Genomic DNA, 14823 nt, shown 5'->3' with positions numbered 1-14823 from the left:
TACAAATGTAATATAAAACCAGAAGATTGAGAAAGGCTCAAGTAGTGTCTGCAGTGTTACATATGTTAATTTTGAACTGATCTAAACATGTCGCTCATCATTGGAGGAACCATTATTACAGACACGAATGATCACTAATAAAAAAATCTAAAATTTTAACAAATTTGAAACAGTATTTTAACAGTATTGAAATCTGCTGAAAATGTGTATTTGCTTAAAGTGGCAACTTGGAAAACTTCAATAAATATAACGATTGGACAATTATGGAAATTTCAGGCTTATTTTCACAGCTCCTGTTGCAGCTAGTTGTGCTTCTACTGTCATAGTCAGCTTGTATGTAAACAATACAACATCTAGAAGTTCTTTCCACTTTTATAAGACATTTTATTATGGGAAGGTGACCTTTTCTAGGTATTAAGAGTTTCTTTGAGAGGACTTCGTTTTGCTCATGGCTCTTTGGTTTGTGCTGTGGGATTGGTTGCTGCCTGCTGGCTATGAACTGGTGTATTTATCTTCAAAATGACCTGAATTTAATTGGAAGTTATTTGTCTCTGTTCAGCAATTTCACATGCTGAAAATGCAGAAGGAAACTCATTTTTTGAAGCATCAAGCTGCAGGTCATGACCGTGTGGAGAAAACCACAGAATCAATAGGTTAATTGGTTAGAATGAATGCATGGATGAACAACGGCTTAGTGTGTTGATCTGAAAACTAAAGTTAATACTGTTCAAGATTATATATATATATATATATATATATATATATATATATATATATATATATATATATATATATATATATATATATATATATATATATATATATATATATATATATATATATATATATATATATATATATATATATATATATATATATATATAAGAAGATAATATATAGGCAGATATTTATTTGATTCATAATTGTTGTCTTTTTAAGAAAATCAATTATTTGAGTATTGTGTGGACTTCAAGGTCTTGGATTAAAACACAACATGAGCTGTAAAACTTATTTTTATGTGTACATTTACTTCTACTCTGCTCTTGTAAAATAAATCTGAAGTTATTTCCTTATTTATATGATAAAGATAAATGAGGAATTATTTTAAAAATCATTTCATTGCTGTTTTTGCTAATATTTAAAATATGGGTCAATTCTGATAGTAATTTGTACTTGTGTTTCTTGATAACTTGTTACATTTTGACTGGCCTTTAAGAAACAATTTTGCAAATAAACAAACTAACAAACAGTACAAAGAGTGACGATAAATATCCTTTTTGTTTGCGTTTCTCAGTGAACTATGGTTTTATTTTTCAAAACCGGTCATGTGGTTTTACAGACAAAAAATGTGCAGAAATTGAAGCTTTGAAAGATATTTTTGTTTTCATTGTTAACACTTGACCTTGATAACTAGTTGTAGAAAATTATGTCTTGAGACCTCTAAGTACTTCTTTTTGTCTTGAAATAAAAAGCCTTTCAATACTGGGGGCTGTCATGAATGCCTGAGTGCCCAGCCTGACCACTGTATTAGAGCTGTGCAGGAAATCAATTCAGGAAATATAGAGGCAATTATTTTGTCTCCCACATTCGCTGACAAAGTTGCAAGTAAGCGAGCTGGGAAGAAAATACCGAATTAAAGAGAAGAAAATAAATATGTCTTCTCTGGGGTTTGGGGACTGTGTTAGGAGCACAGGGGTAATTTTAAAATCCTGTACACCTCTGCAAAGCAGCTGTAATTAATGAGCTCTGTGAGTGTTATTGATTTGCTGAAACTTGTACCTGTATTGTTCTGTTTCATCCCAACTTAGGCTCAGGAGACGATAATATTTTGGTGAAAAGTTTGAAATAATATTTGGCATGATATTCAAGTATTTCCTGTTTCCTTCTTAAAACTATTGTTTTGAGAAGTCCGGAAAGTCTCAGCTTTACACCTCGTACATATTGTCAGACCCAACATAAATTGCTCACTCTTACTCTTTCTTAGTTAATCATTAACACATATGATTTTGTACAAAATGAAGAAGGTGGAGTATCTGCAAAACTAATGATGTGAACATGATGTGTAGATCTGCTCTGTTAATCACACTACAACTGTGATAAGCATCACATTACTGTGTATGAATCATACATGGAATTTTAACACATATACCACCAACTCATTAGTGACTTGAAAAAAACAAATCTGGATTAAAAAAAAAATCTTTCCAGTGTTCAATTTATGTAAAAAAACTAGATAGATAGAGGAAATGTTGCTACTAAGGTACATTTAATACCATTTTTGAACCTCCATGATGTAAGTTTAGCCATTTGTTGAAGGGAGAAGAGGTGGATGTTGCGGGAGAAAAGAATTACTTAATTGTCACTTAGAGCATGGGTTATTGTGAAGAAAAGGGTTCCTCAAGCCGATCAGGGACCCCAACTGCTACAAAGGAGTGGGATGTCAAAAGTAGGATGAGGGATGAAGGATGACTGTAAAGAGGGATAGAAATTGGACAGAGGCAGGCAGGATGGATTTAAGAATGAAGGTGAGAAGGATGAAGAAACTGAAGGTGATGAATGGGGGATAAAGGAAGTTTGGATAAAAGGATGAAGGGTTGAATGATGAACGGATGAGCGGTTGAGAGTGAGCTCAAAAGAAATGATTACAGTGCTGAAAATGAGTTTTGTATATGTGGACGTCTGGGTAATCGGAAGGTGTTGACACATTAAGTACATATACAAAGGCTTATTCCATTTGTGTCTAAGTGTTACACTGTCCACAGACCTGTTTATATATATATATATATATATATAAATATAAATATATATAATTCTATATATATATATATATATATATATATATATATATATATATATATATATATATATATATATATATATATATATGAAAGTAATTAAAAATGTCTAGGTAATAGTGAAAATTGGCATGGTGATATGTTATTGCATAGCATTTGCAGTTTGACATTTGGCAGCTATTCATTCATTTAATTCTCTTCTATTCTCCTTGTTCTCATAAACTCCCTAATCCCAATAAAGCTGCTCTCATTTCCTGCAATAAGGTGACAGGAAACAAAGTGAGTTTGAAATCCTGCTGGTGACATTCTTGCTAAACTTCTCTTTGCTATGGTCATAAAGATAAGTTGTGTTCATACTGTGTGATTATCAGTGATACAAAAACCTTTACACATTTTTTTTCAATTCTTTTGGTCACCCATGAGTACTTCTATTGCTCTCTGTTTTCATTTCTTCTCCTTCTTTTCAGAATATGACTCTTTTATAAAGTGCATTAAGACCTGTAACTTCCTGCCCATTTATTGGAGAACTGATACATCTGTCAGATCTGTTGCATGTGATTATGTTTCACCAGGAAGTTGTACAGTGGGGCATCTTCTTTCAAGCAGTGTGACAGGAGTTACTATTCTATTGAGTGAGATGTTCAAATGCTGCATGTTTTTTGTAACCCTGCAGTGTGTGCCGAGCTTTAAAAGAGACAGAATGCATAAAGCCATAGATTCAGTTCTTTGCTGGGCCTTTATACCTGCAAACCCAACTAAAGTCACTCCCTGCCTGCAGTAAGCTTCTACACAAAAACAACATAAACAGGGCATAATCTATATGTTATTTTACTGTGTATGTGAGCCTACAGTTTATATTGTTAACTTCAACAAGAGGAGTCCGGCATCCCTATTATCAATCATTTATCCTCAGATAAATGTGCACAATACTCAATATCCACTCAGAAACACACACAGACAAAATTGAAGGTCTTGAATTTCAGGGTAAACTCTGTTCCTTATAAAGAAGCTAAAATTTGTCCTAAAGGTTGTTCAGATTTAACCTTGTTTTCACTCCTGAATAGAGCGCTGTATAGAACCAACACTTAGTAAAACAGCATTGTTCAGTTCTAAGGCCAACAAAGTGAAACCTGGATTCATTTGAATGCAATCTTGTGAAACACTTAGTTTTGCATAAAGATAGACTTCTAGTGATTCAAAGTAGTTTAACTGTCATCACTTATTTTGATGTTCATTTTGAATCTAATAAATGCTGCAGCTTTTAATTTAATCTTTGAGTTAGATCTTCTGACATAAAATCAACTTTCTCAGGATCTCTGAATGGTCAAATTAATTCAATGTTTACTTCATCTTTCATTCCTGTCATTTCCTGTGTGCGTTCTGACATTTACTCTCTAATCAGATGTCAGAACTTCATTACACTCACAGGTCTCACCACCGGAGCCTCCCAGCCTCTAATTCTGCAGTCAAATGAGGTGTGCAAAGATCAGCTGTAAGCCATCAACAACACTAACCAAATGGAGGAGCAATAAAGCGCTTCTCATGCAAAGATGCACAGCTGCCATCTATCTATTAGCATCGAGGAAGAACTCAAACCTCATAATGTTTGGCATAATTAAAAAGAACACTTCTATCCTTGTATGGCCTATTATCTTCAAATGAGGGCTATAAGATGTGAAAGGGAAGCACAGGAAGGTGGGGGTCAGACGAGGGATTTGATAGCTTGACAGTGAACAGTTTGTAGAGGCTTCACAGAATTAATGGTGTGAGACTTGACAGGCAATAATTCTGTTGTAAGATATAGCATATCTTGGCCCTAAGGCCCCTCAAGGACTGGAGAATTAGACATGGACTTGGACATTTGCATTACAGAATCACTCAAGATTGTGAAAAGCATTTCCCCCTATAGCTCTGGAAACGAAGGCTGGAAAGACTCAGCTGCAGAACATTTTCTCCCCCCCCCAAAAAAAGCAGTGGAAGAATGTGTCGGCATGTCATTCTGCCTGCTGTGAAGAGAAGAATAACGTTCTCTGAAAACAGGAGAAAAATGGAACGGGCTTGGCTCTCCTCTAATAAACTGTGATATGTTACAGAAGCTGTCTCTTCCGTCTGTTGGGGAAAAAGAAGAAGGCAAAATAACTCTCGGCAGGGTTGGTGGTCTGCGCGCTTTCCGCTCATCCTCCCCTGCAGGCATTTTGGTGTAAATGCAATGCAACATGACTGAACAAAGCACAACCTGCATTTCAAGTGTGCCATGGATAAATAAAGGTTAATCAATTCAGCTTTTCCTGTCAGAAAGTCTTCTGTTATAAAACACCATGCAGTCCCAACATCAGACACTGATATCCCTGCTTGCTGCTTTAAAACGCTCAAGTTTTATCTATACTTTTTCAAATGAAGCTACTAGACAGAAACTGTTCTCTCTTACAACATGGGCATGATATTGCTCTAATTTTTATTATTATTATTATTATTATTATTATTATTATTTTACTTTACCTCATTGAAGTTCAATGATCAACTACATCTTTACAGTTTCTCTTTGAGATTATTTGGGGAAATGCTATGGATTTACTGTCTGAACTCTCTAGATGCAATCTGGTTTAAATCCCTTCTGCTTTCTGTGAGCTGCCTTTGCATGTCATGTTTTGCTTTTTTCATTTGACCCAAACATTTAGACTGAATTACATTTTTATTTAGACTTACAATATATCCCAAAGGTCATTTTTGGGAAGACTCAATCAACTGCTATTGCAGTTATAAGTGGACAACTTTGTTCCTACACATAAGCTGTGGTACCGACATTATCCACACTCAATGTTATTTTAGCACCCTTCTGCACTGTTTTTTATGTATCTGTTGAGAACATTTGCTTTGTTTCTGGACATTTTATAGAAGCAAAAATACTTTAAAAAAAACAACAAACTATTATGAGCATTAAAAGTGTGACCAATTGTCTTTTATCAAATAATTTCAACAACTTTAATAGCGTAGTGCTCTTATATCTCACAGTTACATACATATCCTAAGTTTTACAAAGAAATTACTCATTGAAATTACTCATACGAGTTCTGATTAGAACTCAATAAGTCACCCTGCATAAAAAATGTTTAAAAAAAAATAAAAAATTATGTATTATTTATTTGTGTTTAATAAACCTTATATTGATGCAGAACATTTACCATTTATGATGTCCTCATGGAAAATGTGCATATCAAGGGTTAAGCAGGAAAATAGGTTTAGTCTAACTCTGAACATTCAGCACCATGGACAGAGACATTGATTTGATTGGCATTATTTGGCTCTTTCAATGAAAATGACTTGTTTATTTATTGTCCATGTGACAAAGGTTTATCACTTAAAGTTAATTATAACTGATGAATTTGTCAGTTGTATTAGTGTGTTGTTGGAAAGCCAGCCAAAAAGAGAAACCAAATGAAAACAAAGTAGTTGATGGGAAGATGGAAAGGACTAAATGCAGTTCAATCTTGAAATAAAAGGCTGGTAGAGGCTACAAAATAAATTAAGACTGGGGTAAAATGGTATGTTTCAGTAGAATAAGGACCCTAAATATACAGCCAGCGTTAAAACTCAATGCTTTATATCAATACCTGTTCATGCGCTGGAGTGATCCCATAAAGTCCAGATCAAAAATTGTGAATCTGAAGACTTGAAAATGTTTTTGTAAATACTCCTCATCAAAGGAGGATAGAGTAGCCAAAATCTGTCAACAAGAACAAGTAGCACTACTTCAATATAACTTTCCTCAAGCTACAGGTAAAAAGTAGTTATCCAAAAAGTAAAACGGTATTTGGTAAAATGGTTACTCAAGGACAGTGTAACTGATTTAATTTGTAAAAAAAAAAAAAAAAAGTAAAATATCAAAAAGTAAAATATCAAGTTGTGTGCAAAATCTGTAATTTAAGAAATAAAAAAAGCAATATTAAAAATTAATAATCTTGTGACAAACAAATTCAGGCTAAGAAACATTTTCTAATGACAATTTTTCAACCATAAATCTTTTGAATCTAAAATTTACTAATAAATATTAGTAATGCATGTATGAAATGCATGTGCATCAAAACATTTCAAGGTACAGTACTTCCAGTGACAGTGTTTATTTCATATTTACTTGACCTTCAAATAGAACTGCAGGCTCAGCAGATAGAAAATAACATTGGAACAAGAAACCTGTGAACAAATAAGAACTTTCACTTTAACACACTCTCAGTTTGTTATCTATGTATCCTAAATTTAGTCTATCAAGGAGTCTTTGTCAATTCTGGAGGCCAATCCTCCTGTGATGTAAAGCAACAGCCTACTCGCCCCCCACCTGGCTCACTTGGGTCTTTCTTTCTGTCCAGGTTCTTAACAGACAGAGCAGATGGTTTGAAAGAGGGGTGCAGCAACCCATCTTTGACTAAAAGGAAAAAGCAACACAGGGATGGGGATGCAGTTTAAGAATTCAAGCATTTGATTTATGGCTGTAGCATCTTTTGATTTAAGTACCGATATATGTTAAAACCATTTTTTGTTGAAGCTTAATAATTACCAGATGACTTGCATTATGCTAGCTTATCTAAACACTTTTAAAAGTTATTGAGACATTTTTCTCAGTTTTTTTTTTAGTAAAATGAATAAGTAATAATATGAGCTGTTTCAGCAGTCAAGATTCAGGAAAAGTATCCATAATTAAAATGTTTTGCTCCAAACAAAACTGACCACTGATCTTTTTGTTGCTAATTGTCCTTGCACAATGTGTTGGTTCTGTGTGATGTGTGTTTGCCTTTTCATTATACAAGCTTTCTCTTTTTCCCATAAAATCCCAGGGCAGTGATTAAATGCATTTTTTTTTATGTGGATGCACATATATGTTCTCTAATAGCATACATGAATGTTTGTGTCTTTGTATTTATGTGGGTAAGCTCAGGACTCTGCTTTCAAGCCTGATAGTTGAGCTCTTTGAAGGGGTGGAGCAGACACAATGCTCAGATACGCCTATCCATCACTCTGAAGCACAGAGTTCATTAAAACAACCCACACGGCCTCCTCTGTTGCTCTATACTAAAGCCAGCCTTCCATGCACAACAAATAGGGTCAAAAAGTGATTTCCCCACACGCTGATAAAGTTCAACAGTAATAACACTGAAACACACAAACAGGATTTTGTTTTAAAATTAACATTTAAATCAACCAGAAATTGAATCCCAGCATATTCTTTTGGGATTTGGAAAATTTCCTGCTCTGTAATTTTATGGAGATGTATTTCAATAAACATACCACTGTTTTTGTTAAGATTATGGTTATTATTGTTGACATGGCTTGGCAGCTAAAATTAGGCATCATTATTTCACAATTTAAATGATTATGCTTGTAAATAACACTTTTCTTCTTCAGAACATATTCAGAAATACAGTAATTGCTCCAAAATGTATTGATAAGAATACCAAGGTGCTGAAGATCAATAGGTGTGGTAGAACATTGAGGAAAACAATGAGCAAATCAAACAAAACAATGTTAAAGGGGACCTCTTATGTTAAACTTACTTCCATCTGACCTGTTCTATAAACAGTCCAATTGCTTTAAAAAAACATCCAGACTTTTTCTGCCAATAAGTTAATGTATTTTGGTATCTTATAAAACGAGTCGATTCAAAAAACTTCCAATACTGATATCAAAATTAGAGGGCACTGTCCCTCATCCAGCAACCCCAGCCGAGCCCAGCCCCTCGCATAGAAACCTAATCGGGTGCCGTCTTCTTCATTTCCTCTGAATGTGCTGAACAATAGCTGCTGGAAAAGACAAGAGTATTTTTTGTTGGCTACAATGAACATCATGTGATTATACACATCCTCTTACATGTCTGGATTTGACTCAGGATTGAATTTGAACCATTGAGCATTTGTTTTCAGCCATTTTGACATGTATAGACTGCAAATGTAAACTTGGAGTTTAGAGATGAAGAGGGGTGTGACCAACAACAACCTATTTGCATAAAAGTGACAGAAGTCCTAAAACAGCTTATTCTGAAAGTAATTGAAGAAGAATTGAGCACATTGTGGGCAATTCAAACCATTTTTGAATTGCCCACATATCTATCCTGTAGCTTGTTTAAAAGAAAGTATTATAAGTCCCTTTTAAGCCGAGGTTGTGGCATTCTCTTGCAGCTCAGCATATTAATTTCTTTCCTAACAAATTCCAGCCCATTTCACACGGTGAGTCAACGAAACTCAGACCGCTGGTCAGATTTTGTTGGACTTCACACACTCTGTGACCAGTGGGCTTTTGGTTCTTGCTGAGTGCAGCCAGGGTGACCTCTGAAGTTATCCTCAACCATTTCTAAAACTCCTGACAGCTGCATATGAGTCATTTGGCTCCACAAGCACAAGGGTTACTGTAAAGCTCAAATTGGGTTATTTACATATATATATATATATATATATATATATATATATATATATATATATATATATATATATATATATCTAATATATCTATATCTATATCTATATATATCTATATATATATATATCTATATATATATGTAAATAACCCAATTTGAGCTTTATATATATATGTTCTTATTTTCCCAAAAAGCATTCATTAGCTCCTCCCTTGTGTATGCGTGAGCAGACATGTATATAAAAAGTCTGTGGATGCTAGATTCGGGTGTTCTGTTGAGCTGTGTGGGTTTTGGGTGGTTAGAGTGGGGCTGCACTGGAGCAGATGTGGCATTTAAATGGCATTTTTTGGGGAAGCAGGTGGCTGAGTGTGATAGATCATAGATGTCATTTTTGTGCCGTATTAGTGCTACAGGGACAAGCTTCTCTCTCAGGTGCTTCAGAGGCGACACACATGAACACACGTAGAAATGGAGTCATGCACATCCACACACCATCGCCGTCTATGTACACACACGTGGGTGTAAGAACTGCTGTAATGATGAAATGCAGTTAATGTTGGAATCCCTCAGGAACACATTTTTGGATCTCTTCATAATTACTTGTGAAACTCTGCGAGAACAAAAGAATCCACTCCGGCTCGACGTGGAAAACATTACGTTTGTATTACAGCACGCGATTTACAAACCATTGCTTTTTCCGAAATGTACAATGTACAACAAATAAAAGTGAGGGATTATAATTATGACTGTATCTGATTCTGTAATGATGTGTTTGCCCATGCTCGCTGTCCTCGGGGTTTGTTCCAGTTCTCTTCTCATGCTGCAGCTTTTTATTCCCGGTGTGGAGAGAGGGCGTTTTGAACGAGCCCACAGCAAACATGACTAAAAATAATGACTCTGTGGCTCTGTTTGAGCTTTGCTGCTCTTTGCCTTTCCCCCAGGAATAGCACTGTAAATACACACAGAGCCCAGGCCGCAGCGCAGCTCTGGGCTGTCTGCATACCTCCTCAGTCATTTTCTTAAAATATCCTAAAGCTCTATTGATCTGTCAGCCTTAGGTGCATACTGTGTGTCTACTGCCATTTAGAATCTAACTTTGTGCCTTTCTGAGCATCTGAGGTGCTTGTTTGCACTAGCTTTGCAAACACTGGAGAAAAATCAAGGAGGGAGCCGGGTGTGAGCGGTGGAGAAAGTGTGCTGAATTACTGTCATCATTAGCTTGCAATGACATCATCTCTCTGTGGGGCTGTGAGCGGAGTTTGCGAACAATCACTCCGAAACATGTGATTTCTGCTTACACCGCTTGTTCTGACAGCACTCCCCACTGCTCGATTAATTTTAATCAAATGTTTGCAATGCACAAACAGCTTGGAATTTTGTGTGTAATAATGATGGAGAATTATACGTTGTTTGAATTTACTTCACAGAATAAACATTAATTATTCTGCTGTATGAAGTGATGGATACACTCTGTCCAATCACAGACGGAGGGAGAAACAGCGGGAACTGCAGATAATTGAGCTCCTGCTGTTTATTTCTCAGCTGCTATTGCTCTTATTGCCTTGTTTTTTCTATAATATTCTCTTTATTCCATCTTTCTAATTTCATGATGTTGGTTAAGTTTGTTTCTCAGTATTTTCACTTTTTCTTTCTTAACTCACTTTTTTTTTTGCTCATTAGATCCCTTGAAGTTCTGCCTTCCTCATTGACTCCCTCTTCCTGTCTCTGTTAAATTCTTCATTTTCTGCCTCACTTCACATGACTCTTCACTCCCTCTCTGGTCCCTCAGCCTCCCTCCGAGCCCTCTTCAGAATCACCACTCCAGATTCTCCATCCCCGGTTTCACTGAGAGGCGACACACATGCTGCTCTCGTCTTTGGTAGAATGTGTTTACTGTTCACTGGTGCTCATCTCAGAGGTGGGTAGCAAACTTTAAGGCTAGATTTGGCCAACAAGGTCGACTTTATGCCAGATAGAATCTAAGAATTTCAGTACCACAGAGTTGATGAAGGGTGAAGGGATAGCATGAGATTGCTTGGTGATTTTCTAACCAAGCAATGTTTTATTTAGTGTTAAATACACTAAATGAAACCTTCCAAAGACACATTCTTTTTTGGAAGCCAAGCATTTTAAGAAAAGAAGAAATTAACTTTACAGTCTCCTTTGATAAAGTCTGAAGAATAGGATGAAACTTCAATTGTGTCCTCTGATTTTTGTTTTACGTTGTATAATTTGGATTACATTTGTTTAGTAAAAGGGGCTTTGAGACCTAATGTCTTAGCCAAAATCAGTCTTTGCATTCCCCAGGCAGCAATAGATGTCAGCGGTTGCACTGCAAAACCACAAAATCTTACCAAGTCATTTTGGGTTTTTTTTAATTGCAAATATCTTAGTACACTTGAAATGAGACAAAATTAACTTATAAGTAACTTTTTAGCACACTATAAGAGCTTGTTCTAAATCATTAATATTGATATTACTGACTTAATATTGATGGGAAGTATTTGTTTCATTGGTAGATAATGTCACTTATCACAAGATATTTTCTCAACATTTTTAGTAAAATAATCTGCCAATGGAACTAATCCTATTTAATCAATATTAAGGAATTATTGACTTAAAACAATCTCCTGTATCTTTGCTGAAAAGCTACTTGTAAGTTTGTGTTCTCTTATTTCAAGTGTACTAAGATAGTTGCACTAGAGACTAGACCAGAATTACTTGGTAAGATTTTGTGTTTTTGCAGTGTGTAAATAAATAAACCACAGAGTCAGAATGAATCAGAATAGATTTATTTTGTGCAAAAAAACTTTCCCAAAAAATGTGGAAACAGCAAGTTGATTTGTTGCTGCAGTAGTCACTACTGTCGCCTTTCAGCAAGTTCCTGGGTTCAAATCCCACCTGAGGCCTTTCTGGATCGAGCTGGCATGGTGTCTCCCTTTATACATGTGTTTTCTCTGGCCTCTATCAAAACTTTATTTTTGTCAGAAAACTGCAAAGGTGAACCTCCTCTGAGCTCCCTTTGGTCATCATTCATAAGTTACAGCAGTGATGACCTGACACTAAAAAGTTACTTTCTGATATCATTTGAGTCAGATGAAGTTGGAATAGGTGAAAGCATATTTACTTTCATCATCAATATCTTCCAAACAAAGGTCCAAACAAACAATTTCAAAACCAGAAATTGCCTAAAAGTATCAAAACAAGGCAACATGTGAATTGGATGAATACTAAGACCTGTTAATTATGAAATATGAAGATAAAAAAATTCTCAAAAGAGCATAGTTGGATGTTTCATATTGTAGATTTGTACCTAAATCATTGTGCTGACTTTTAGTTCCCATTTTATGTTTACCTTGAAGTATGTGATCAGTCTAATAAGACACTATAAAAATCGATAATTGAAAGGGTATAGAAATGTTTGGGCACTTCATTGTAAGAATTGTAATAAAAGAAAAAAAAAACATTATTTGATTAACTTGTGAGAGAGTTCTGCCTCTTTCTATCAAAGAAACTTCAGTGGGATGCAATTCAAAATGATATTGTGATCAGAGACTTTGTCAACAATGTCTGTTAATTGCATGTTTATTAAATACCAATATTTGAATCAACAAACACAATTTTCCAGTTCAAATAAATTTTTGGCAATGACTGAATAATTTAACAGAGATCAAATTTGGATTGCGATGATGTACAACAATTTCTGCCTTCAGTCATTGGAAACTGAAACTGTACCAGTTTGGTTTCATGCAATGATTCAGCCAACTAGATTCAGATGCAGTTTGATTTAAGACTTCTTCTAGCAAGTAACCAGAGGGTTTCTATTCCAAATCATGCGGTTAAGTTGGGGAGAAAGCTACATATCTTTTATTCAACAGAACTGTTTTTTAATTCATTTAGTTATAATCAACCTCTCTCTGTGTCACTCTTTACTATTTGTCAGTAAATCTGGGATTTTTAAATCCTCTACATGTTAAGATTTTTCTTAATTATTCACCCTCAACTTTGAAGCAAAAAACAATAAAGTAATAATTTAAAAAAATATGTATTTGAAGCATGCTGACATAGCAACACTGTTTTTTCAAAGACTCATTCAGCCTCAGCTATAATCTGACTTTAGATTTTACATATTGTACCTCTGGAGTAACATCCATCTGTGAAGTTGGCTCTTAAAAGCAGTCTTCGGTGACCTTTAAACTCTGCTTATCCAGCGCTGCATCATCACATAACCCGGTCATAACTTTCCACAATTTGATCAAATGCATTAGCTTTTCTCTGCAATTAATTATTCAGCATTAAAGCTTTAAAGCTCCAGCCCAATATAAGGCTAAGCAGAAGTTCCACAGATATGTTAATCACCAACATGTGAATGTTGAGATTTTAAGCTGCAGTTCTACAGGCTCTGAAGATCTAAGCTGTTAACAGAGCCAGCCATCATTAACATCTTTGACCAGAGAACCAGATTCTTCGTTCAAAATGGTGAACATTGATTCCTCTATTAGTGCCAGCTTCTTTCCTTTTCTGATCATGTCAGTCAGTGAAGGTTGTCTCTCCCCGCTCTGTCAGTGTGCCTGTGGCTTATGTTGCATTTAAGTGAGGTGGGATCAATCTGTCCAACAACTTGACAGCTCAAAGCAGCAGTTTGGGCGGTGATGTATTCCACCCTTTCGTAAGGTTTGTCAAATGACAATGTGAATGCAACATGAACATGAGAAAGATGCTGCCTTCAGTTATAAATCAGCCCCATCCAGCTTTTAAAGCCCATTTCTGCTTATTGTTTAGTAAGTTGGCAGTTACTGAACCCATTTACCTCAATGAGGTCTTATTCAGTCTTACAAAGGGAAAGAAAATGACTGCACACTTCTTGCACAGTGTGCAGACAAAGGTAGTCATGTACTGTATAACTGAATCATTTAGAAGCCAACATATATTAAAAGTTGATGCTGCGTTAAAAATAATGATTCTGTTTTCTTATATTAATAGCATAAACAAAAAAAAAAAACATGCTTTCAATATCAGCTTTTTACTGCCATCCTCAACTACCAAAAAATGCTGATAACATCTAAGATACCAGTTATATTTATTACAGGTAACTATAGGTGTGGTATTCTGTTCTGTCATTTTAAATCAGATATTTGTTGTCTGGAATATCCAAAAATGCCCAGTGTATTTCTACTTGGAATGGCTTGATTACCAGTGTAAAAGTGTAACAAGTTTTTGTTGTGGTTTTAAAATTGCTGAAAGTTTTTCACCCTACCATTACTATGTCTATTTGAGGAGATGCCAGAGAAAGTAATGAAGTGAGAGAAGTTTAATCCAGCTATGTGAAGCAAAGCAACACAACGCTGGTCCTCTCCATCTGTTGCTGTGCGCTACTGGTGTTTTATTTGTCCTTTCTATTTTCACTCTTTCTAAGGAAACACTGTTTTAAATCTACAGCTGGCAATGCACAGAAGGATATACAGTATGTTAAGCAGCTTACCACAGGCTCTACTGGAGCAGATAACCCAACTAATTAAGCAGCTGAGACAAGTTTTTTAGAGTTCCAGAGCTTTTCTGTATACAGTGTGTGCACATTTATTAGATAAGTTAGTATTTTGACATTTTCTAGGAAAATGTTTTAAC

The 14823-nt window shown here is 35.3% G+C and overlaps 1 protein-coding gene across 2 annotated transcripts in view; it reads left to right on the top strand.

The window, feature by feature from the left end:
- Window positions 1-14823, top strand: part of tafa3a (TAFA chemokine like family member 3a) — a 92585-nt gene that overhangs the window by 11687 nt on the left and 66075 nt on the right. Inside the window, exon 1 of one of the 2 annotated variants that reach the window (XM_044121105.1) lies at window positions 11074-11116. The exons of the other annotated variant lie outside the window; for it this stretch is intronic. The gene's annotated coding sequence lies outside the window, so the exon portion shown is untranslated. Of the gene's footprint in view, window positions 1-11073; window positions 11117-14823 lie in introns of those variants that run through there. 2 annotated transcript variants of the gene reach the window in all.

Source organism: Gambusia affinis, linkage group LG07 (genome assembly GCF_019740435.1).
Source record: "Gambusia affinis linkage group LG07, SWU_Gaff_1.0, whole genome shotgun sequence".
Taxonomy (NCBI): Eukaryota; Metazoa; Chordata; class Actinopteri; order Cyprinodontiformes; family Poeciliidae; genus Gambusia; species Gambusia affinis.
The sequence above is the reverse complement of the archived record's forward strand: the minus strand, read 5'-3'. Positions and strand labels throughout refer to the sequence as shown.